Source organism: Narcine bancroftii, chromosome 4 (assembly GCF_036971445.1).
Source record: "Narcine bancroftii isolate sNarBan1 chromosome 4, sNarBan1.hap1, whole genome shotgun sequence".
Lineage (NCBI taxonomy): Eukaryota > Metazoa > Chordata > Chondrichthyes > Torpediniformes > Narcinidae > Narcine > Narcine bancroftii.
Window position 1 is genome coordinate 119,790,707 of NC_091472.1, and position 27,001 is coordinate 119,817,707.

Genomic DNA, 27,001 nt, shown 5'->3' on the forward strand with positions numbered 1-27,001 from the left:
CACTGCCATTGAATTATGCTATTATTCAAACTTGAATTGGTTTAATTAGCAGGAGACACTTTGTATGCAGTTGGCATCATTTCAGGATTGGGATATTGATGGAAATATTTTACAAGACTGAATCAGCATGTATTTTAGTTAATGTCATGTTAATGTTTTCAACATCGTCGGTCTAATAGCACAATGCTACAACAGCACAAGTGACCTAGTTTCGAATCCACTGCTGTCTGTTAAGGAGTTTGCACGTTCTCCCTGTGTCTGCATGGGTTTTCTCTGGTGCTCTTGTTTCCTCCAGGGCAGGGGTGTCAAATTCAAATTCACAGAGGGCCAAAATTAAAAACTTCGACTAAGTTGTGGGCCAAACTAAATATTTATTGAAAATTTTCAACATCTGCATGTTTTCTCTTCTTTCAACATATGTAATGTTAAACTTTTTCTTATTAAAATAAATGTTTAATAATAGTTTTGGTTAAACTCTTTCCAGAAGAAGCATTAACAAATGAGAAATAAAATATTCAATAAATAATATTTCTCTATAGCCTTTAAGCTCCTTTTAAATGTATTTTTTTTTACAAGCCAACAAGTAAAAAAAATAACAACTTGCTTCAATGAAAATGCAATCTTTCAACTATGAACAGTCCAAAGTTAACCAAAGAAAATATTAATCCAAGCTTAGCTTGCTACACTGTGATTTACTCTGATGCACCTGGGTCTAAACCAGATACTTGGCATCTCTTCTTAGATGCAAGTTCATCAAACTCTGGGGTCAGAGTTTGCCTCCCACCTGTCTTGAAAGGTCCTGTTTTCTGTCTTTCGTTTGGCCATTTTTCGTAAGGGGTTTATTACATGTGAGTTGGGCGACAGGTGGCAGATGCTAATGAAAGTAAAGAGAGGAGGTGGGGGCGATTAGCGGGCTGACGCCAACGGATTTGCAAAGCATTCTGGGATTTGTAGTATTAGCTGTGCATGCACTATACTGGCGCGGCGGCCAGCGGGCCAGCTCTAATACATATTTGATATGATCTTGCGGGCCAAATATAATTATATCACGGGCCAAATTTGGCTCACGTGTCTAAGTTTGACATGTGTGCTCTAGGGTATTGCACACTGCCTTTGGGCTAATTTCAATCTGAGACTTGATTGGTGCACTGGATTATGTGGGGTTGGGCATGGCCACTCATACAGGCAATCTCTGTTTCCCCCACCCTCCTTGCTTGTTCCTCCACTCTGTGCCAGCTGTTTCTGCAGCTGCATTGAAGAGTAATCCCCTGAAATCAGCTCCCTCTTCCAGCAGGGAGAGTGGCACTGACCTTGCAACTGTGGGCGCAGTATTTCCATCAGGCACCATCAGGCACCATGTAGATTCAATTTTAATGCATGGCTTGTCCTGTAAAATGCCACAGCACTTGTAGAATCAGACAATACCAAAGAAGGCTGTTCTTCCCATCTGCTCTGTCCTGGTTCTGTGAAAGACCTGACAAATGAATGTGAAGATGGTTGTGAGCTTGAGGTGTTTTGGTGTGAATATCGGCAACAATCTGTCCTGGTCCATCCATGGTGTTGCTATAGCCAAGATGACTGATCAATGCCTTTATTTCTTGAAAAGTCTGAAGGACTTCATATGGTCTCAACATCACTTACCAGACTTGATTTATGTACCACGGAAAATGTCCTGTCCGATGTATCACAGAAACTGCAGAAAGTTGTGAATTCATCACACAAACCAACCTTCCCTCCCTTAACTCCATTGACACTTCTTGGTGCTTTGGGAAAGCAACCAACATATGAAAATACCCACCCCATCCTGGTCACACTCTCTTCTTCCCCCTCCTATCGGGCAGATGGTACGGGAGCATGTTAACACACACTGGCATATTTAAAGAGAGTTATCAGACACTTGAATGCACCATTTAACTGAACCTTTTCTCCGTTACACTATACTCTGAAATTTTGATTTATTTTGCACTACTTGAGAATAGAATGATATGCCTGGATATCATTGCAAAGCAAAGGTTTCCACTGTACCTTAGTACATGATAATACAGAATTCAATTCAAAAGTTGATTCTCCACTCTGGCCACTGGCTCACTCTTCTCTTTAACTATCTTATTGACTTACAAGCAATGATCCGATTCCCTTTTCAGTCACCATTCCCTTGGCTTCTATAACCAGCCAACAAGTTCCAGATTGCCACTTGCTACATTAAACAATACATTGCTCTACTAAAAACCTTTAGCAAGACCCCAATAATTAGATCTCTTTCAATTACCTGCCCAGTATAAATGCATTTGGGAGCCTTCAAATGTTCTGATTAATTTTTTTGCAACTTATCTTTTATTTCCATATGCAGTCATATCACGTTAGCAGACAAAATAAATACATAGATCACATAAGAGACATATACAGTGCATGTATCTATCTTACTCAAGTTCTGTTCATAGAGGCATCACAGATTTGGGCACCCAATTAACCTTATTCTATCCAATATGCAGTCACCTATATATTTAATCATAAACTTCTTCATATGTTCATGGTGACACTTTCAAACTTAAAGAGGAGAGGGCCGGAGTAAATCTTATTGAATTTATCACTGTGTCATTGCCATATATGCCCTTGTGTATGATCACAATCTCATCTGTATACATTACTCCAATTACATGTAGAGTGCCCCAGTCAAACTCATCCCTCCCACTGAGATTACTTAATCAATCTCGGTCACCGTAGTATTACCGATGACCACTTGAGGTTGAAATCATCACTGGTGTTTAGCTGTTATGCTTTCCATCAAATGTACACTTTTTAATCTTTCCCTCTATTGTCGGGCAGTTGGTGGTTTGAAATTTCTCCATAATACTGTAATGATCTTCTTTGCGATCAACAGCAACACCCCAAGTAAACATGCCTGGTTTTTGGTATCTATATCCTTTTGAGTCTCTCACAATATAAAATATGCTGGCTCCAAAGGTAGGTCTACTCCCATGATTTGCTTAATTTCTACCTGAATATCTCTCCAATATTAATATAGTTTGGGAGAGTTCCAAAAAATATGGATATGATCACCGATCTTCCCGCATTCTCTCCAGCATAATTTTGAGGTGCTACTGTATCTGAGGAGTCTTAAATACTCTCATTTTAATTTTCCATTCAAATTCCCTCCAGGTAGGGCTACTTGTGACCATCAAGACATGTCTTTTCCCACGTTTCATCGCTAATTCCCATTTCTGTTTTATTTCCATGGTGTTTCCTGTTACGTAAACTTGAAGCCTTCTGTATAAGTGAGCTATCAGGTTCTTCTTCATTACCCCCTCCATAGTCAGCATGAAAATCTTTTCTAGTGTAGATAGCTTTTTACAGATCTGCTCCCAATCTGCATATGTCTATAGGTAGTGCCGCACTAGAAAGAATCTAAAAAAAAATCTGTCCTTGACAAACCAAATTCTTTCTGAAGAGGTGCATATGATTTCAAAGTTTCCCCACAAAAAAGCCGATGCACAATATTTAGCCCTTTATCCACCATTTTATGAAGCCCTTACCTACTTTTCTAGGTAGGAATTCTGGGATAGCTACTATTTTTAATCCTCTGGATATAGAGTTAAAAAGGTTTAGTTGTTTTCTAATAGCCAACCAAGTTTTCATTGTGAATTTCATCCATTCATTATCTATTTTTAATTTCTTCCAATTTGCTTGGCTTAGGAATGGTAGCCCTTCCAGAGAAATTCTGGGGCATGAATTTTGTTCAATACTCACCCAACCCATTTCCATATCATTTGTTATCAGGGTCCTCAGCTCTACTGCGCAGTAATAATATTTAATGTTGGGCAATTTAAGGTTCCTTTTTTGTTTTGACAATAACAAAGTCTTGTCGAACTTGAGCTTTTTAAAAAATTTTCCATACGAATTTTGATATCAATTTGTTAAGAGTTTTGAATGCTATCATTGGAACTCCTATCAGCCAAAAATGGAATAAGAAAAAAACAGTCTGGGCAAAAGACATTGGGATAGTTTCAATGCTACTAATTAATGTTAAGGAAGAGAATTTCCCATCTGAGATATCTGCGTTTATCTCTTTCAGTTACTTTAAAAATTAGGATACATTAGAAGAAGGAAAGTGTCATCTATATTTTGATTCAAAGAAAAATTTAATTGTGAACTTTGTTTGGAAGAAAGGCTTATAAAATTTGTCTAAAAGAATTAACAACTTGATTTAAAGCCAAGAGACATCCATGCTGTAATAATAGAATATTCTAGAAGTCCATGAGAACCTGTCTATGAATGGCACAGTTTGAAATTGTGCCAGAGCTGGCCAGACACCTGTGACCTTGAAAGCTAAGCCAGAGCCATGGTAGCAGAATTGGCAGGAAGCCCAGAATATGTTATTGTAAACATAAGATAAGTAAGCTTGTGTGCAGAATCACAGAGACAATTCAGCCAGCAGCAACTCTCTTAAAGGGACCAAGTAAGATACAAAATTTGTTTACAGTTCCCAGGAACTAAGAGAAGCCAGGTTACATTGTTGGATAAAAAGAAGTATTGTCGGGCTAAAGACCTTGAGCAAACAGCTCCTCTCAAGGAACCATTTGATCGTGAGTTGAGCCAGCAAGTCAGACTGACAAAGCTTGGCAGGAGGTTGGAGCCAGTGGCCGCAGAAGAAGTGGCTTCAACGAGCAAGGAAGAAGAGGACTCTGTCAAGGCACCGCAGGCCTCATTTACTGGCTTAAAAGATAGTGGAACTGGAACAGATGAATGTATGTTGCAAAATCCCATTGGTGTTGTACCAAGTGAAATGCAGAAGGCAGAGACTCAATCAGCGGTATCTGAAAGTTCAGAGGTGAATCCTGAGGATAACATTTCCAAGGTTATGAGCGCAGGAAGATCTTTAAAGTCTTCAAAGGCATCTAGAGCAAGTACAGCTTCATGTGCTTCAAGCACATCAGATATATCCGCTAAGGTGCAAGCAGACTTGGCTACTGTCTGTGCACAACAACAGTGGTAAGAGAAAAGATATCCTTTAGAGGAGAAAGAGTTCAAATCAAGAAACAGCAACTAAGGCAAGTAGATGAAATCAAGAAACAGCAAATGGAGCAAGAAGAGCAACTTAAAAGTTTACAAATGGCTAGTGAAGGACAAAATTGGCTTCATACAGTTTTAAGATACCTCGGTAGTTGAAGCCTTCTCTGGACCAATGAAACCTGACCTCGTTATCTAATTGTAATGTCACATACCCAACTTTATCATTGCTTCTGATTTTGAGTCATTAATTTTATATCCAGATATTTCTTCATATTCTTTTAAAACTTGCATCATGTGAGGCACTGAAGAAATAGGGCTGGTCACATACAGCATGATGTCATTCACAAATAGGGATTTCTTATGTTCCACCCATCTATTGTCTTTTATATCCTTTATTTAACCCTCTTGCCTAATAATTTCAGCAAGTGACTCCAAGCATATAACAAAGAGCAAGGGACTCAACGTGCCTAACTGCACGTTTTAACCTGAAAAACTGACAGAAACATCCATTCACCCTCATTCTTGATTTTGGGTTTAAATATAGTGCTTTCACCCAATTTTATAAATTCATAAATTTCAGGTGAAATCCCATGGTTGAGATAGACCCAGTCTACTCTATCGAAAGCCTTTGCGCATCTAAACTAAGTATCATAGATGTCTGTTGTTTCTTCTTTGCACATGACATAATGTTAAGAACATGCCTAATGTTATTGGTTCCCTGTCTACCAGGTATAAATCCTGTTTGATCAGGGTGTACCAAATATGTTATAACCTTTTGAATTCTCTTTGTTAGTATAGTACTAAGTATCTTTAGGTCATTACATAAAAGACTTATCGGCCTATAACCTTCACACTTAGTGGGACCTTTCCCATCCTTATGAATAACGGAAATTATAACTTCTGCCCATGATTTAGGAGAATTTCCTTCCAGTAGGACATAATTATAGTCCTTAGCCAAAATCAGGGAGAGCTCCTCCCTACAACACTTGTAGAATTCTCCCAGAATCTCATTGGTCCACGGGGACTTATTATTCTTTAGTTTATTAATCACTCCTTTTATTTCCTGTTCTTCCTTACATAGTGACATTTTTATGAGAAATGGAGGGTAGCTTCAGATTCAGCATCAGAAGAGATCTAATGGGGGCATTATGGTTAACCACGGCGGGGGGGGGGGGGTGCACAAACTGCCATTTGAGAACTCACTCAATGGGAGGGGGAAGGGTGTGGTCTGCAATTGTAAATAAAAACTGTGGTCTTCCAATCAACGAGGTTTTTCGCCACTGACAAGTGTCCATCAGGGTAGTGTGGAATGTGGCTTTCAATTTAATCCATACTCATTTGTTCATTCTTTTAACATTGTCTCTGGTGAATGTCAGTGCCTGAAATTCACAAAAGAATGGTTTCCTGTGGGATCCGTATGGTTTGAGTAGATCCCAGTAAAGATTACTGGATCTGTTCCTATATGTACAAACACATCCCTTAGATTTTCTCAATTCACCCTTGCCCAAATGTGCTGGCTGCTGCAGAGATTTGTCTTTTATTTGACCCTGTTGACAGGCTTAGTGAATATATTTTGGTAAGGAGTATCAGTCACTCAGGCATATAGGGGCTCACAGGCAAGCCCATTCCTGTCCCACTCAGGATGATACGTGCTCTTGCAGCAGGAGCCACACGCAGTGGAGCTGACTTTTCTCATGGCCTGCAATCCGCTGGTGACAATAGTGTTGCAGGTGAGTGGGGGTGGGCACAATAACTCATTTGGGGAGGGTTATGGACCAAAAATGCTCCCCCACCCCTTTAATGCCAAGCCTGGGTAGATTTAATTTAGAAAGAAGCGTTCTTACCTTTCTCTCTTTGTCTACGATTTCAGGAAAGTCTTCACAACAGGATGCAAATGCTTCTGCTATTTCTCTTGGTTGTGAAACTCATTTCCTTGAGGCCGAGTGAAAGACTTTGGAGACCACATGATTAGCTTACTCTTTACATAGCTGAAATGCCAAGAGGCGACTAGCTCTGTTTCCCTTCTCATAATATTTTTGCTTTAAAATCTCAGGACCCCATCAGCTTTGTATGTCAAGAGCTTCATTTTTTTTTGTCTTAATTCATTTAGGAGTTCTTCATTTTTATTATTATTTTATGCCTTTATTTACTTTCCAAGTCTGATTGCTTCTTCAACCTGTTCTTTCTTATTCTACTTGATATTTCAATTGTTTTTACCCCTTATTATTGCTTTAGTGGTATCCCACAAGATGGATGGTGTAACTTCACCATTATCATTGATATCAAAATACTCCTGTACACACTGTTTAAGTTCCTGAGTCAGTAAAGGGTCAGTCAATAGAGAAATGTTTGCCATCCTATATTTAAACCACTTTTCTATTTATAAATCCAGGGTGAGGATTGTAGGTGCGTTACCAAAAAATCCTTTATCAAGGCCCCAATTATTAGATCTCTTTCAGTTACCTGCCCACTATGAATGCTATTGGGAGCCACCAAGTGTTTTAATTATTAATTGCATTTTGATACTCTTTCCATATCTTTAGCCAAGACCTCAACTTGCACAATTGACAGCATTTTGTACGATGGCATCATTTTAACCACGTTTCAAAGTTATAATCGCAAATTGTTTCACTGAGAAAGTGACCAAATGGGAGATGAAAAGTATTCTCGGCAGATTTGAGTACTGGCCCTGATTTATTGGGTGTATTTCCAGCTCATTTAGTAGACGATTTGTAGATTCCCAGTTTTTCCCCATATATTCTAAAAAAAAATGTGTATTTATTTGTACTTGGTTGGTCACAAACTGTTTCCATGATTGAGCACTTGGCTATTAATCAAATCTCCCTGCTCTGGGACACTGTATGCGGAGAATTAGCTCAAGATTTGGCCATTGAAAATACTTGGATGAATTAGACCTTTGCCATTCATTAAAATGTGCAGAGATTCAGAATTTAAAACTCTTTAAAGCATGTATTTTATTCTCATTCTTCACAAACTAAACCCAGGCTTTAAATATTCCAGCAACATTAAGAAAAGAGCTTGGCAAATTTGGAAAATTCTTAATGAAGATGAGCTTTTTGATCACATGGTATGTGGAGAGAGGACTTGGATCTTGATTCAGTTGTGTTGGCAACTGTTATGCAATGAGAACCTTATGTTGGTGCTCGCTGTGACCACAGGGCCAACACTGGAATAAAAATTACAGGCAATATTAAACTCATGGTTGATTGCAGAACACTACAATGTGCCTAATGGAAATTCCACACATTTCCTTGAGCTAACGCCGAGCTTTGATGGAATAGTGCAGGAGACTGAGGACAGTGAGGTGGAGAGATAGGTGTTAGGGAGCTCAGGGTTATGCTTGTGACTCCTGAGGAACTGCCTGCCATGGGAAGAGATTACCAGGTAGATGGAGAGAAAGTTTCAAGAAAATTCTCCTTGAAGGAATATAACCTCCTCACTGACTTACGATCAGTCGAGGAGTAGAAAGGGCAGGGCGCCAGAGTGGAGAGCATGCATTCAGCCGAGAAGGAGAAGCCTGGGAGAGGACTCTGTATTGCTCTGTGGTGGACCAGCAAGGGGCTTGGTGGTTGAAGGGGTCACACCAGGTCAAGATGGGTTTTGGGAATCAAGTTTCAGGGACAAGATCTGGGAGGGTGCAGATGATGAGCCAGCTCCCTAAGGGTCTCAGGTGATGATGGCTTCATGACCATATCGGGGGTTCAGAACTAGGGGTTTGGGGGGTAATTTGGATGCCTGGTATTTGGGTTTACCGCTTGATCAGTTTGGAGGCCATGTGGCTATGGAGGTTACAGGAATGCAGGAGGCGGCAGCATTGGAAGAGGTAGCGGGATTTACGGACACTCGATGTCTCTGGCCTCTCTTTCTTGTCTTGATAGGGGCTTTGGAATCATGGCATCTCTTTGTATGCTTTTACAGGACAAAATGTTTTTGAATACTTTGTGTACATGACCATAAATGGAATCCTGACCCTGATCTTGAGTATTGGAGTTGTTATTGAGAACTTTAAGGCCATGTATCAAGGGCATGGAGAAATCTTGAATATTGACTGGAAGGAATAGACCATCTCACAAACTATCTGCTGCCTGCCCCTTTGGGCAGGTCCTAGACCGTAGAATCACTGAACCATAGAGGATTACAGCACAGAAACAGACACCCTCAGCCCATCTAGTCTGTCCCACTGACCTTCAACCTGGACCATATCCCTCCATACCCCTCCTGTCCATATACCTGTTCAAGTTTTTCTTAAATTACCAATGGAATTGCTTTCAGTTCCCACATTGGTCATTGGCCAAATCAAAACCCATAAAACCAGGGAAGTGTAAGGTTAACCTTAATACCTGATGAGGTATTCAGTCACTGCAACAAAGTGCCTTCCTAAAGAGAGAACTATTAATGCAGGATCTTCTTAGATGCAGGTAAATTAATTCAGTTGACAAAGCAGTTATGAATGTGCTATGATTTTTTTCCCCATTGGGAGAATGTAACTACCTTCACTGAAACCAGCTCCCAATACATTCGACAGACAGATGTATCGCCTCTCCAATATTGGTGGGAGTACTGAAAATAGAAAACATTCTAATCCAATGCAAGGTTGAAGGAAGAAAGATTTATACTTCTGTTGTGTCATTTATGACCTCAGGACCTCTCAGCCAATGAACATGCTACTGCTACAATGTACGAAGTGCAGTGCAATATTTACATACAGTAACCTCACTTACATCAATCACCATCTGCATCTCTACATTAGAAATTTTAGGGGGAGGATTTTCCTACTAAACATCTCGCCATCATTGGGCCTCTGGACAAACCCTCATCTCTGATGCTGATGGATGTTCAAGGCTCAAGGTTCGAGGTCCTTTTATTGTCAGAAATACAGGTCTACCCTGCTTTAGGAAATTAGAGTGTATGCATGAAACCTTTCATAAGCCATAATAGCATAAAGTAAAGACCTATGCACTACTATTGAAGGCTATTTTTATAAAAGCAAAAACCCATTCAAATCCTTTTGTAAAAGTGAACGCAGCTTTCTTCGTAAAAGCAAATTTTCATAATTTGTATTCGTAAAATGGGGTATACCTGTATGCAAAGTTTGTTTCTTTTTGTTTTATTGTCCGTGAAGGCACACAACGAGGCACTATGAGTCTTGCACCTCTACCAAAATGAGAATGAGAAGCAAAGATCTCTATGTCTTCAAACGTCTCCAAAAATCAGCTGGATTGAAAATGGGAGGAGCAGTGATGAAGGGGTGATATGGTGTTCAGGAACCAAAGCTGCAGCAATAACATGTCAGTCAAAGAACCTGGAACCCTAAAGTCTCTTTCCCACACTGAGATAGGCAAGGGGCCTATTGCATATCTGGAGTGGAAAAGGCCTGTATAATTGGGACAGCCTTTATTCAGTAGTTCCATGGTTTGGCTGAGAATATCTACCACTATTCCCCTAAGAGTGGATGTCTAACAAAATAAAAACAAGCCACAAAGAATGATGGGCAGAGTAAAATGTGTCTTGGCCACATGGGGTCCGATGAGTTACTGAGGCAATGTGCTGACTTGGCTACACGAGGAAACTGCTGTCTGTGAAATGGAAGTTGCCAATTGGCCATTCATTATCAGCATTATCTATTTGTATTTCAAATGAAAATCAGCCAAGGAGATTTCGATAATGTGTCAGAAGAATTAATGTTGGTCTTTGATCATGAGAGATGTTAAATGACATCTCATATCCAATTGAAGAAGCCAATTAAGACACTTCAAACAGAACAGTTTTCCAGTGCAACTCTTCATTGTGGTATGGATGAGTTGGACTGCAGCACGGTTCTATTACTAGGCTCTTATAAACCTTCTCATGAATTCTATCACATCCTCCTTGCTTCTGTCAATCATTCAAGACTCAGATTTACTCAAACAGCAGTAGGAACTGCTCAACCACATTTTCCCTTCCACGGCTAATGTTAAACTGACATCTTTAAGAAAGAAACAGATGGATAACCTGAGATTGTCACCTGACCATCATGGTAATGACCTGGCTCGATTTGCCTGGCACCTCCCCACATTACAGCATTTCCAGCCCATGTTGCTGGGACTGCTGCAGTGGTGAGAGGTGCCAAGGAAATAGCAAACTGGTGTCAATGGAAATATTTGTCTTAAAACAGCAAAATCAGGATAAAAGGACTCAGCGAGTGACAGTTAGCCTGGAGCTTGGAGAGGTAATAAAATTATCCTGCCATAAGATGAAATCTTGGTCTTCTTTAAAGTCATGCCATGTGATCCGAGAAGATGTACAAGGCAGTACAGATATACCACATTTTACAAAACTAGAGCGTTACAAAACTGGAACCTATCGTAAGCCGAAATAACATAAAGCGAAGAGGCCATTACCATTGATGTTTATGGGAAAATTTTTTGAGTGTTCCCAGACCCAAAAAAAACCTACCAATAACAAATAAAACCTAAAATGACACTAACATTTATTAAAAGCAGGAATGATATGATAAATACAAGGCCTATAAAGTAGAAATAATGTATGTACAGTATTGTTAGACTGAGACTTCAGAGGTTAGGGTGGTGAGAGGTACAGGAGACTGGGATGTGGGAGAGAGAAGAGGGTCATCTACCTATTGACATCTCATTGTAGTTCACGGGGAAGGAGATGCTCGGGGCACAGCCTTGGGGTGTGCATGCAACCTCTATAATGGCTCGCTGCTTTCGCCACATTTTTTTCGTAAAAATGAAAATCCTTTCTTAAAAGTGAACACAGGTTTCTTCGTAAAAAGTGAATTTGCATAGTGAGTATTCGTAAAATGGGGTATACCTGTATATAAACACAGCTTCCTTTTCTCTCTCATAGGGGCTCATGTTAAATGTTGACCAGAAGCAGAATACTGGCTCCTAAAAGTTTTCAAACACAGCCAGCTTAAAACAGCTCAGCGTGTGCCTTCCTGTGTAGGTCTGACAGGAGGTGTTAAATCCTGTTGTCCCTAAGCCTTTAAACGCTGGAGAGAGAGAGGGAGTTCACATCATTCAAATTTAAAGTGACTGCTCTCTTTATTCTGCTCACTCTCTTGCTCCCGCCTGTCACTCACTGGATGCATACACCATGAGTCAGGGATCACTGCCAGCAGCCACCTTTTCTTGCTTTCTACCATCCCGCTCCCCACCCACCCTTTACACTAAGTGCATTTCACACATGGTGGATTTGTTCAGTGTGGGAGGTTCCAAGTAACTCCACTGGGATCTGCGGCTCCAGGGAAAACAAATCCAAATCCTGCTGCCAGCAAATTGGTTTGTTTTAAAAAAGATTTGGGGGTGGGAATGTTAAAGTGCTGACTTGCACTTAATACTTCAGCATTTCTCCCCCCCATGGAAAGTAGTTAACGATTTCTGAGAAAAGTAAATTGTTGCTGGGAGTAAGGTTTGAAGGAGTGCAGCCGGTCCTTTCTTGCTTGGGAACTTCCCACAACGGGAATACAGTAGAAGTCCAAAAATTGGATGCCAGAATTCTGGACCACTCGAGAATCCAGACTTTTTGAAACTCTCAAACTTTTTAAATTTAGTGGGCTTTTGTGTGCGGGCATAAGCATGACAGATGCACACTTACAAACCCATAAAGTAGACAGATTTTGCGGTGTAACGGGAAAGAAGAACGTAGAAATTTCATGACAAACTTGAAATCACAAAGAAGACTCGCCAGCGGCTGCACTTTGTGAGGTGTCTGAGGAGATTCAGTATATCACCAAAGACTCTCGTAAACTTCTACAGGCATTTTTTTTTTCTTTTTTGATCTTTTTATTGGATTTTGAGAAAATAATAATATCAAGTACACAGATACATATGATATAAAGTTGAGGTAAAAGTAAATTAAAATTACAGATAATAAACAATGGTAAACAAGATACATATGATCCATGTTATCAATAAAAAAGGAAAAGAAAAAAGAAAAAAAACCTATAACTAATCTAATTTCTAACCCCAACCTATTCTCTAAATGATTACAATCAAAGCCAAGCATCAACTAATAATTTCAATACTAATAATTCAGAAAAAGAGGGAAAAAATAAAAAAAATAAAGAACAAAAATTATTGATCTATACATTTTGAAAATAATTGAAAAAAGTTTAATTGCTTAATTGGTGCAGATATAAGAGAGCTAGGCTTGTTTCTAAGCTTTTGATCACTTTTGGAGTCTGTAGTTACCATTTTTCAACACGAGGATCAGAATTGTATCAATGAAAGACCAAGAAGCCATTATAAGGCTGAAAAACAAGAATAAACCAATAAGAGACATCACCCAAGCTTTGGGATTACCAAAATCAACAGTTTGGAACATCATTAAGAAGAATGTACTGGTGAACTCAATAATTGCAAAGGGGCTGGTGTTCCAAGGAAGACCTCCACTCCTGATGACAGAAGAATTCTCATCAAAACAAAGAAAAATCCCCAAACACATATCCGATGGATCAGAAACATTCTTCATGAGGCAGGTGTGGATGTGTCGAGGACCATTGTCTGCAGAAAACTTCATGTACAGAAATACAGAGACTACACTGCAAGATCAAAACTACAAGTTAGCCACAGAAACAGGACAGCCAAATTACAGTTTGCCGAGAAGTAATTTAAAAAGCCTAAAGAATTCTGGAAAAAGGTCTGGTGGACTGATGAGACCTAGATTAACCTGTATTAAATTGATGGCGAGAGCAAAGTGTGGAGGCACAAAGGAACTGCCCAAGATCCAAAGCTTACCACCTTTGCCATGGTTTGCAACTTGCAGTGTACTTCTTTTAACAAAGTCTTCTGGGGACAGTAGTCATTGACACATCCACATCTATCTCCTGAAGAGTGTTTGTGATCTGTCGGACATAGGTTTGAGGATTTTTCTTTATTATAATGAGAATTCTTCTGTCATCAGTTGTGGAGGTCTTCCTAGGTCTACCAGTTCCTTTGTGATCATTGAGCTCACCAGTACACTCTTTCTTCTTAATGATGTTCCAAACTGTTGATTTTGGTCATCCTGAGGTTAGGGTGATGTTTCTTACCGTTTTATTAATTTATTTTCATCTTCATAGTGGCTTCTTTGACTTTCATTGGCACGACTCTGGCCCTCATGCTGAAAAATGGCAACTACAGACTCCAAAGATGATCTTAGAAGCAAGCCTAACTCTCTTATACCTGCACCAATGAAGCAATTAAACATACTGGAGTATTCAGAAACACCCAAGAAGCCAAACATCCCAAATGTTATGGTGCCCTGAAATGGGGGACTATGTATAAAAAGTGTTGTAATTTCGACATGGTCAAAGCGAAAATGTGTGCGTGCATATGTGTGTGTGTGTGTGTGTGTGTGTGTGTGTGTGTGTGTGTGTGTGTGTGTGTGTGTGTGTGTGTGTGTGTGTGTGTGTGTGTGTGTGTATTATATACAGTAAATAAAATATGGGATTGAGGTAGTAGGATTAGTGTATGTGGTTGGCACAGAGTTAATGGGATGAGGGGGTTGTTCCATAGGACATTACAGCCCAGTATCATTCTATGGCTCCATGACAATATCTTAATCTCTTCTGTGGCCAAAGTGAACATCTAAATGGTGTTTTTAAAGGCAAAGCATTTGAATTATATTTAGAGGTGATATAAGTGAGAGGTGGTCATGCAATCAGGGCCACAGATCCAATTCTCCCCACCCCAATAATAACAACAGAAGAATTGTTCTGCATGGCACAGTATGCACCAGGCTAGGCATTAAAATGGAGCGTAGGGCCCCTGCACATGCTGGAGAGTTCAAATCCAGAGAGGTGCCATGGGGACACAGAGGTATGGACACAGGAAAATCAATATTTACTTTCTTGATCCTATGGCCTTAATTCACTGGAAATTAGAGGCTGATCTACGTTCACTGCAGTTTGGAAAGATACAGCATGGAAACAAGCCTTTCAATTCATTGGGTCACAGTACCATCAACGTCCCATGAAAGAGGCAGGGTTAGTGTAGCAGTTAGTGCAATGCTATTAGGGTGACATCGACCTGGGTTTGAATCCGGCGAAGTCTGTAAAGAGTTTGTAGGTGCTTCCTGAGGTCCTGCATGGGTTTTATTCAGGAGGCACAGGTTTCATGGACCAGGAAGCCCTTCTACTGTGCTGTATCATTAAAATGAATATTAAATTAAACTAAATGAACATCAAACATGCATTAATTCTATCCACATTCCCATCAAATCCCCTCCCTCAGAATCTGCCACACACCTTTACACCAGAGACAATTTACAGTCTTCAGTTAACCCACCAACACACATTTTTGGGAGTCAGCCATTCTAACACACCCCAATAACAGGCTCTTTGGCCCATCAAGTGCTATTGTCAGGTACCTATTTGCCTGTCCCGCATCGGACTTGTCAGCCACACACTTTGCCTGTCCCGCATCGGACTTGTCAGCCACAAACGAGCCTGCAGCTGATGTGGACTTTTTACCCCCTCCATAAATCTTCGTCCGCGAAGCCAAGCCAAAGATTTGCTCTAATCCTTCACTAATCCCTCTGGAGCTGAGTGGATTGGAGAGAGTGTTTGGGTTCCTGGATGGTAGAAGGAACGAGGTGAAAGGATGGGTGTGGCATCAAAAAAACCCACAAGAGCTGTTCCCCAGATCACTGCCCTCTTATAGGAATAAATGAGGTTATGTGCAGATTTCCTCAATATTTGAAGGATGCATCAGGCTTTGTCAACTGTCTCTCACCATGTGAATGAAGTGTGGCCTGATGAACGTTTGCAGAACATTTTTTTAATTATGTATGATCTTACAATAAAGTTTAAATACTATGTACTGTTTGTGTATAAATGGCAAATAGAGAATACTGCAATAACATGTTGAAGCAACAGTGACTTTTAGTTCTTTAAAGGTCCACGACATTTAGCAGAAGTCACCAGGGTCATATCATATTTTTAAAATGCCAGTTTTTGGAAGGATGTGGAACCTGATTTATTTTATGGAGGGATGCCAACATATCTTCAAAATTCTGGAAGTTCTAATGAACATTTCTTTACCTTTTTTTTATGAAGCTAACACTGAAGGACTCATTTACAGAATGGGCGGGGATTCAGTTTATTGCAAACCATCTGATTACAGAGAGGCATCTACAATAGCACCAAGAATGGTTTGGGCCTTGAGGCAGCCATGCAATGTGAAACAACCCAGTTGCCAGTTTTATTCCACTGCCCAATTTCTGTCCCTGCTGAGGTCAATGAAGAAGAATATCACCCAAAGATAACCAAAGACTAATTTTTACTCAAGCTCTGATCCTCAAAAGTCAATGGGAGAGCAATCCACTGAAAGAAAGCAAACTGTCTATTGGGCTGCATACAGACAGGTGAATGGTTACTCTGCAGGATGGACCAATCAAAACGAGGAAGAAATACATTTTGTGAATAGTTGGAATTAGCCTCTCATCCCACTTCCATGGCCCATTGAGAAAGCGTTCTCTCCCTGTCATTCTCTTCCCACCCTTCTCTTTTTGTCAAATAGTAAAAGCACAAAAGTGCTTGAGAAACTTTAGCAGATTCTGCAGTACCCATAGGGGGCAAAGGGGCTGAGCCCTTCAGCAAGGCTTGAGCAAAAAGCAGACAGGCTCCTGAATCACAGTCTTAAAAGCTAGAGAGCAGTAGAGAGTATAGATGGGAAGCAGTGAGAGAGAATATCTCAGAATTCCCTTCGAAGAGAGGAGGAAAACCTCTTCAGGGTCGGCATTCCTCAAAGAGATTTTGCAGTGGAGCAGTCGAATGGAGTGTAACAAGAAAGTCGGCAGATGCCATGATTGTAGTAAATGCATACAAGTGTTGGAGAAACTCAGCAGGTCGTGCAACGTCTATTGGAGGTGAAGTTTCAGGTCTGAGCACTTCAGCAAGGTATGAGCAAAAAGCAGTCCCTGCCTCTTTCACTCCCTCCCCTCCATCTATCATGACCTTTTCTATCCTTTCCTTCTCTCACACTCTTTCTCTTCCACCGTCCCGTCCCCCTCATTGCTTGCTCCATCTCCATTTTTTCTCCCCCTCCCTTCCCACATCCCTTTCTTTTCTGCCTGTTCCCCCCAGCCCTCTCCCTTTGCCCATCCCTCTCTCCTTCCACCACTCCCAAAGGAACATAAGCTGGAAAAGGAAGCCCCTTGAGCCTGCTCCACTATTTAATAAGATCAAGGCCAACCTGGCCACGGACTCAGCTTCTCCATAATTCCCCTGCTTTGCAAAAATCTTACTGTCTGAAATGTATTTAATAAGGCATCCATCTCTCTTTCCTCTCTCCTCTCTTTCCCCACCCCCTTATCTGTGCTTGCACTTTTTTTCTTACTTCATTTGTCCCCTCGAGTCATTTCTCTCTCCCTCCTGCCCTTTGCCTGTCCCTCCCTCTGCCTGTTCCTCCCTCAATCCTTCTACCACTCCTTCCCTCCCTCCCTCCCTCTGTCCACGGCAGCCCAGTCAGAAATGACAGCGGGCTTGAATGTTTACTTGCTGTCTGCACCTCTGTTTGGAAACATCGCTCACACAGATTGAAAACTTGCTTGCAAGCTGACAGCCACCACCGTTCACTTCTAAGCCCTTCAAACCCTCACTAGTCTAAACAAGTCTGTACCAACAAATACCAGCTTTAGCCTGCCTGCACCACTCCAACTTGGGCCTTTTACACATTGAAAATCAGACCTGCTTTAGCTTTAATTAAATACATGGTCCCTTCTACATTTCTGTCCAGACTTTTAATGCCCATGTGTTTTTTATTGTTCTTTCTTGCACAGCTTCATTTGATTAATGTGATTAAAAGGTTCATAGCCAGCGTCTAATATGTAATCTTATCCTTTATTTGGGGAGTTGAGCAGATGCTCAGGGGTAGAAGGGCCGAATGAATTTATGAAAAGCTGGGACTTATAGCAACGGGCAGTCTAAATACACAAGCTAGTCCTTAATATAACAGAGTCATCTTACGGAGTCTGATCAGAGGGTGTTGGAACACAGAGGGAATGTAATTGGGGATGGAAGGCTGGAGCTGCGCTGGGAGGGGGTCCGTGGGGGTGGGGTGGTCCAGGCAAGAAGCTGGTAGGGCACAGAGCTTTGAGCTGCTGTTGTTTTTGGCAGCTGCCTCACGGCTCGACAAGCCCGCCCGCCATCAGCCAGAAGTAAACGATACTTCATACCTCATTGCATTCCACGCACCGCCTGACAAGAACACAATTGTACCGGGTCAGCATGAAAGATTGTCTGAGGCTGCTTTGGTAGGCTCCTGGCCCCTTCCGCTGGGAAATCAGAGGGCTCCTTAAGGAGCACAAGGAAAGAAAAAGGAAAGGGGGGGAGGGAGGACAGCAATATGGAATATATAAAGGAGGCAATAAAGGGTGAAGGAGCTGCTCTTCCACTTGTGGCAGAGATGCTGTTAGTGCAAGAACCCCTCCCAACACACACACACACACACACACACACACACACACACACACACACACACACACAGAGTGACAAACACACACTAAACAGTGACAGACAGACAGACAGACACACACACACACACATGCACACAAACACAGTGACAAACACACACTAAACAGTGACACACACACACACACAGAGTGACAAACACACACTAAACAGTGACAGACAGACAGACAGACACACACACACACATGCACACAAACACACAGTGACAAACACACACTAAACAGTGACACACACACACACACACAGAGTGACAAACACACACTAAACAGTGATAGACAGACAGACACACACACACACACACACATGCACACAAACACACAGTGACAAACACACACTAAACAGTGACACACACACACACACAGAGTAACAAACACACACTAAACAGTGACAGACAGACACACACACACACAAACATACAGACACACACACACAGTGACAGACACATACACTAAACAGTCACACATGCACACACACACACACACACACACACACACACACACACACACACACACACACACACACACACACACACACACACACACACACACACACACACACCCTATATCAAGTTCAGTCTTTATAAATAACCTCTGGATTAAAAAAACAGATATTTGGAGACTAATCTTCTGGATTATTTTTTTAAAAGAGAGAAAAGCTGTTTACTTTTTCCAGATGAAGAGCATTGACACCTGTGAGGCTGAATGAATACAATGTCAGGAATTGTTAAACCAGTTTTCCAAGTACCTGTAATATTTCTGCTGAGTTTTCAAATTGCATCAAAGCTCACAAAACAGCATCGTGTCACCGATATCTGACTTGCAAGAGAATTTTCTCTAAAGAATGCAGCTTTCAAAGTTAGAAAACAATATCTAGCTGGCTCATTTAGATTTTACATTATGAAAATATTGTTGACCCTGTATTAAAGGTCTCAGCAGAGCTATTAATCATTCTCAGAGTTAAGATCCACAGCCATTTGTTCCATATACCTGCCAGGGTGGGTGAGATGGCCACCAGAATCTGCCCACTGAAATCCTATCTGGTGTACTGAGTTTCTGAGATGCAGCAATGTGGCCATCATCAGGCCAAGGTTGTGGGGGAGGGGTGAAAAATCATGGTATCCTTTTTATGACTGACGGTGTGCATTGATCAAACAATGTACTTTTGGCCACCAAGCAAAGAATTGTAAAAATTTCCTTTCTATAGTGCCTTGCAGAATGCCTGGATGGACCTCACAGCAAGTTCTCTGTAACAGGAAACACAGCAGCCAGTTTCTGCTCATCAAGTCCCACAACGAACAAATTGAGAGTCTCCAAGTCATCCTGCACTTCAGATGCTAGCCGTGGATCTTTTTTATCAGCAGGGCAGAGGAGAAGAATGCATCTAATAGAAACCTGTTTATTAGTAGTCTTCATGGACCAGATGGTGCATTGTCACAATCTCCACAGCAGATGCAATATCACTGACTTTCCACTTAGCTCTGGATCACCTTGAAAACAGCAACTCATAAATACAATTGCTCTTCATCGACTACAGCTCAACCTTCAATACTATTATTCCCTCAGTGCTGGTTAAGAAGCTACAAACTCTAGGCCTTTGTACCCCACTCTGACTTTCTCATTGGAAGACCACAGTCAGTACGAATTGGAAACAACCTCTCCTCCTCACTGATCATCAACACAGGAACACCCCAAGGATGTGTGCTTAGCCCACTGCTCTAATTCATTATACATCCATGACTGTGAGGCCAGGCACAATTCCAATGCCATCTATAAGTTTTCAGATGACACTACAGTTATTGGCAGAATCGCAAACGGCAATGAGGCAGAATACAGGAGGGAGATAAATCAGATCATTGAATAGTATAAAACAACAACCTTGCGCTCAACATTAGAAAAACCAAGGAGATGATTGTGGACTTCAGGAGGAAGTCAGGGGAATACAATCCAGTCCTCATCGAGGGCTCGATAGTGGAGAGAGTCAAGAACCTCAAATTCCTGGGTGTCATCATCTCCGAGGATCTGTCCTGGAGCTGCCTCATTGATGCAGTGGCTATAATTTGTGAGGTGTCTGAGGAGATTTGGTATGTAATCAAAAACTCTCGGAAATGTCAACACGTGAACTGTGGAGAGCATTCTAGATAGTTACATCACTGTCTGGTGTGGAGGTGCTAACTCTCAGAACAAGAAAAAACTCCAGAGAGTTGTTAACAAGGCCTATGACATCACAGGCACCAGACTTCACTCCATCGAGCAGCCTCTATCCTTAAAGGCCTCCACCACCCAGGCCATGTCCTTTCCACTCTGCTGCCAATGGGAAAAGATACTGGAGCCCAAAGACAAGCACTCAGCGGCACAAGGACAGCTTCCTCCCCACTGCCATCAGATTCCAGAATAATCAATGAACCAACGACACTGCCTTACTTTTGTGCACTTTTATTTTTATTTTTTATTGTAATATCGTAAGAAGGTTATAATATGAATGTTTGCCTTATGATACTGCTGCAAAACACTGAATTTCATGACTTGTTCATGGAAATAAATTCTAATTCTGATTCTAAATTAATTGTCCCTCAGGTGAGTGATTTGTCTGAAAGTCACAATCATAAAAAGAGAATCTGACTCTTTTTTGCATCATGTCTTCGGTGACCATTTTGTTCATCTGCACTAATCCTTTTCTGCCTTGCCTATTTAATTGTATGCTTAAGTGTCTCCTAAAAATCAGGGTGTTAACGGGAACACAGGAACTGTGGATCTGATATTTTAATGGGTACACAGGAATGTGGATCTGATGTGTTAACGGGAACACAGGAATGTGGATCTGGTGTGTTAATGGGAAGACAGGAATGAGGATCTGGTGTGTTAATGGGTATACAGGAACTGTGGATCTGGTGTGTTAATGGGTATACAGGAACTGTGTATCTGGTGTGTTAATGGGAACACAGGAATGTGGATCTGGTGTGTTAACAGGTACACAGGAACTGTGGATCTGATGTGTTAATGGAAACACAGGAACTGTGGATCTGATGTGTTAATGGGAGAGCAACGGTCAGAAACCACCGATTCAGATGCTGAACCATATCCAAACAATTGGAGAGAAGATTATCAGAGTTTTTCTGTAACTTTATAACTATGAAGTCCCCAATTTTTTTTATCTCCACAGTAGGAACAGATATAAACATCTTTGGTCCAACTAAGATTTCCATTTCGATATCTGCTGTGATCAGATGTAGGAATGGCATGCAGACATGGATTTCATTTCAGGATCCACAGTGGGATCTTTGGAATGGAGGAGTAGAAAGCTATTGCCACCTGCCCGCCTCCACCAGGAGTCCAGGTTTTACATCCCAAAAGTTTCACCTCGTCAATTACTTGTCCTCACTGGGACACTCTAACCTGTCTAATACAGCTCCTGCACAGAGTAAAATAAATTCTGGGCTAGATCTTTGATTAATGTGTTCCTAGCTCAGACTTCATTTGGAATAGCCAAGCGGAAAAATGAAAGAAAGAGTAGTTTGCTGCTTTAAAGTATCTTTGCCTGCTACTTCAGGGCACCCAAAACCAATAAATTCATGAAGCCCTGGATTCGAGCATTGAACTCCCCTTGTCCATGCAGACCACCCCCACCCCCCCATCACCAGCCTGTGGTCCGTAACCTCCTGTGCCTTCGTGATTCAAGGGCTTAAGATACCTCTTCAATGTCGCAGTACCACTTCGCTGCCCCCTCAGGCAGTGTGTTATTGATTCCAACCGCACTCTGGGTGGAAAAGTTCTTCCTTTGATACTCTTTATGCCTCCTGTTCCTTACCCTAAAACTATATCCTGTGGTGGCTTGCCCACACAACAGGCGAACTGGCTCATGGAGTCGCAGGCAATTCCTTGGCAGATCTGTCTGAGAGAGCTCCAGGTGCGGGGCAAGCCCACAGCCTGGCGGCTGACGTCATAAAGATCCTGGGAGTCACAAGCATCATCGGGTTCCGAGGGATTTAAGCTGACACGAGAGTTCTATTAAAGTCAGTTAGTTTAACTCACGTTCGACTCTGCATGGTTCTTTCGGTCGCTGTGAGCCTAGTGTGACCACAATCCTTTAGTTTTTGATGTCTCCGTGATGGGAAGCAAGTTTCCTATTTTCTATACTATCTAGGTCCTGTAATTTTGTGTGCCTCTATTGGGTTCCTCCTCGACCTCTCTGCCCCAAGGAATATCCAGTCTCTTCTCATAACTGAGGACCTCAATCTGAGGCGGCATCCTGGTGAATCTCCTCTGAACCCTCTCCAATGCAATTGTGAACTGCAACTGAAGTTCAAGTGTACTTGCTGAAGTTCACATTCTTCCCTCTCTCACCGTGCAACCAATCCATTCTCTGCCTACTCTTAATCTCATCTTGGTGGAAGATCAACTCTCAGCCCAATCATTGATATAGGTGGTGAATAGCTGGGGCTCAAGCACCAACCCATACAACAGCACTGGTCACAGGCTGCCAACCTGAGAGAGATCTGCCTCTTCCCACTCTTTGTTCACGGTTAACCAACTTTCAATTCATGTCGTTATATCACAGTCAATAATGTGTGTGCTAACCTTGTTGACCAAGCCCTTGTGTGGGACCTCATGAAAATTTTGACTTACAAAATATCTACTGGTTCCCCTCATGTACTGGACATGTCTGACCTCCTCAGTGACCTCCGACACATTTTTCAAACATGACTTTCCTTTAATATGCTATAATAGTCATATTTTAATACATTTAACAGACAAAATATCCGTCCACGCTACTGACAGATATTTTGCACTATTGACAGTCAATATTTATTTTAAATTTTAAATGTAAACATACAGCACAGTAACAGGCCCTTCCGGCCCAGAAGCCCGTGCCACTCAAATACCCCAAATGACCCACAATCCTCGTATGTTTTGAAAGGTGGGAGGAAACAGGAGCAGACAAGGGGAGAATATGCCAACTCCTTACAGACGGTGCCGGATTTGAACGGGTCGCTGGTGTTGCGCAAATCACTAGGCTAACTGTGCCGCCTTATTTCCAGGTGTTGCAATGGTGTTGCGCAAATCACTAGGCTAACAGTGCCGCCTTATCTCCACCTTCCTTTTATCTTATCACCCTCTTTTTTCAAATCTTCTTATGAGCGCTTTCTGTATTGATGTGAAACTGCAGCAAGTAGGACTTTCATTGCCAAACAAAGTTGGCCATTTCATTGGCCATCGGCCTGTTCCGATGTTGGGTTTTCCACCCAAAACATCGACTGGCTGTTGCCTTCCATGGATTCTGCCTGACCCATTGAGTTCCTCCAGCATTTTGTGTCTAGCTCTAGGACTTCCATTGCATCTGTACATTGAACTGCATGGGTTGAAGCTGGCTCCATTCAGCCTTGCTATTCTTGTCTGGATGTTGTGTCAATGGGTTAGGGTTTTGTTGTACCTCCCAGTATTCCCTCATTAGTGACATGAGGTCACAGGTCATTAGTTTTATTTCTCAAAAAAGGGTGCATCCTTTTCTACTCCCCATTCCACACAATTCTGAGCAATAGGAACCAATGCACCCACTACCCCCTGTAACGCTCACTGATGGGGGCAGACTATCTAGCTCCTAGAGCAAATCAAAACCATTGGTGGAATTCAATGGGTCAGGCAGCATCCATGGAAGGAAACAGACAATAGCTCAGATCAAAATGGATTGTCGATGAGTCGGGTCCATCCAGCAATTTATTTTTTGGTCCAAATTCCAGCATCTGCAGTTTTATGAGCCCCTTTTTTCAGTTCCTTCATTCATTCATTTGCTGGCCATACCTCTACATCCTACAATCCTCCCCAACACTAGTCACAGAGCTCATAGCTCAATGGGTTCCAATAGAACCCAAACATCCATAACCTTTTGAGGAGAGAGCCTGATATTCCAACCACTCCTTTGCCTGAAGCAAGATAGCACCAATTTTAGGAAATTTAATTATGAGGTGACCAGAATTGTGTGCCATTACAGGAAGGATGTGTGGAAAGGGGACAGAAGAGATTACCAGGGCGGTACGTGGATTAGAGGGCGCGAACTACAAGGAGAGATTGGACAAACTTGGGTAGTTTTCTCTGGAGTGTTGGAGGCTGAGCGGTAACCTGATAGAAGTTTATAAAATAATGAGAAGGGAGGCACTTTAGGGTAGACTGTCAGAATCATTTTCCCAGGGTAAAGTCGTCAAACACTTGAGGCTATTTAAAATGAGGGTGGTGAAAGTTTAAAGGAGGTGTGTGGGATAGACATTTTACTCAGAGAGTGGCTGCCAGGGGTAACGGTGGAAGTAGATCTAAGAGAGGCTTCCAGACAAGCACAAGAATGTGCGGGAATAGAGGGAGAGCCGTCATATGTGAGCAGCAAAGATTTAGTTTAGTCTGGGCAACTTGCACAGCAAAGACATCAAGAAGGCTGAATGGCCTGTTCTTGTGCTTCACTGTTCTAGCTTCTAAGTTCCATTAAAAAACAGTGGCATAATTAGACAATTCATTGTATAAAGATTCAGCAGAAATATATGTCAGAATGGTATAAACTGAGAGAACTGGCTATGGGTACAGACTTGACACATAATGTTTTGTAAACTCAGTGCTGTTCTTGTCTGTTTGTTTCTCTAGTTCCACAGTGAAGTTTATTTTGAATCACTGCAGGGCAAATTATAAAGTTATGGGGCAACTGGACCACCCAGATTGATACTCAGTCCAATTGTTCTGTGAATGAATGCACCTTGAGGACTAAAAGTTGCACAGAAAACCTTCGCCTTTCTCTTTATCAGAAATCCCTTTTGGTCACATCATCCCTCAGTCAGTTTCCCTGAAACAGGTAAAGCTCTGCTGTTCTGGAATGAGATTGTTTAAAAGTTCTGTTGGTTCGGCACCTGGGATCCTAGGATATGTGGGATGTGTGACTGGAGCTGTGTCCAGAAGGATGCTGGACCACGGTCTGGGCTGTTGCCTGGGTGTGTGGCTTTAACTAGGTCTGGGCTCCAGAACACCTAGGAACATTGTAGTTTTGTAGCTGGACTCCAGAGTGCTTGTGTATTATCCAATGACTTTATATTCACCAGTTCACTGAGAAGTTAGGTACCACTCCTAAAGTCCAGTGAATCTTGTGACAACATTTCTGGACCATCAAACCAATTGTATCAGTGCCCGCAGTTAAAGAGCACTGTCTAATCGATCCCAATGCTCCATTCTTTTTCTATTGAATGATCACCAGGAATGTCTTCAGAGTTGAATTGAATTGTATTGTTTAATGTCATGGGGACTGAGATACCTTGAAAAGCTTTGTTTTGCCTGCTGTCTAGGCAAGTCAATTCATACTTGAGCACACCAGGCAGTGTCACAATTAAACAAAAGTGCAGGGTGCAGTGTTACAGTAAGTCAAAGAGTGTAGGATGTAGTGTTGCAAAGACTTCATGCAGATTATAGAGAAAAGTGCAGTTAAAACAGTGCAGAGGTATCATCTTTATCGATAACAGGTCCTTTTAAGAGTCTGGCAACAACAGAAAAGAAATGGTTTCAGGGTTACTCTTAAAACTGGTGTCCAAAATGTTAAAGAAGTAGAGGAGCTGTGGGGATTTGGAATCATCACCTGACAAGGTGAGAAAACATACAAGCACACGACTGCTGGAGCTGTAGGATGGAGTTTGTAGGGAGATGGAAAGAGCAGATAGGAACTGACTGGAAAGAGCTGACCCGAAAGAGAATAGTTGATGGTCAGACCTGTTCACTGGTGATCGAGGCTCTGGGCCCAGCTGTCCTTCAAGTAGTACCATGGGATTTCTGACATACAGCTGAGAGAGGATGGTACCTCAATGCAATGCAATGGCATCTGCGCAGAATCAGATGTAAACTTTGTAACAGCAGGAGAGTTATTTGATTTTTTTTCATCTTTTGCAATGAGATGGTCCCTGATTTCAAAAATCACTTTACAATCAATCACTTGAATAAATTGGAAAGGAGAACATTAACCAACCTTCCAACAGTTGAGGACATTTCTGTGAGGTGATGCTGCCTCAAGAAAGCAGCCAACATCATAAAGGAGCCTCATCTGCCTGGTCACAACCTCTTGTCACCGCCCCCTTCAGACAGAAGGTACAGAGGTCTGAAGACCAGTACCTCTAGATTCAAGAATAGTTTTTATCCAACAGCTCTCTGCCTCTTGAATTTTCTTGTCAATTTCTTATGAGGATTGACAACGAAGTTGATGTCTGCCTGGCCTGGGAGTTTCAAAATACACAGTTGGGATTCAGAACTGAGATTAAAATGAATTTATTCACTTAGAAAGTAGAAAATTGTTGGAAGTTTCTCCCCAGGAACTCATTCGGGACAATTGATGGAATTTTGGATATAAAGGAAAGCAAAGGATTTGGGTTAGTGCAGGAGGGTGGCATGGAGAATAATGCCAGCCATATTTTTACTGAATGCTAGAGAAGCATAATGGGATGAATGGTCTACTCCTGCTTTTATTTCTTATGTTCTTGTGTTCTAATAACTAGCAATCTTT

General features: G+C 41.7%; 2 long non-coding RNA genes across 3 annotated transcripts in view; one reads left to right on the top strand and one right to left on the bottom strand.

Annotated features, from left to right (window-relative positions):
- Positions 1-9,618, bottom strand: part of LOC138759935 (uncharacterized) — an 18,949-nt gene extending 9,331 nt beyond the window's left edge. For both annotated transcript variants that reach the window (XR_011355248.1, XR_011355247.1), the window contains exons 1-3: positions 9,523-9,618; positions 6,855-6,961; positions 1,311-1,474 (exon numbers count right to left, since the gene is read on the bottom strand). This is a non-coding gene — a long non-coding RNA (uncharacterized lncRNA). The remainder of the gene's footprint in view (positions 1-1,310; positions 1,475-6,854; positions 6,962-9,522) is intronic.
- On the top strand, positions 6,654-21,045 carry LOC138759936 (uncharacterized). Its single transcript, XR_011355249.1, has 2 exons — positions 6,654-6,740; positions 19,691-21,045. It is a non-coding gene; the product is annotated as an uncharacterized lncRNA (long non-coding RNA).
- The last annotated feature ends 5,956 nt before the right edge of the window (positions 21,046-27,001 follow it).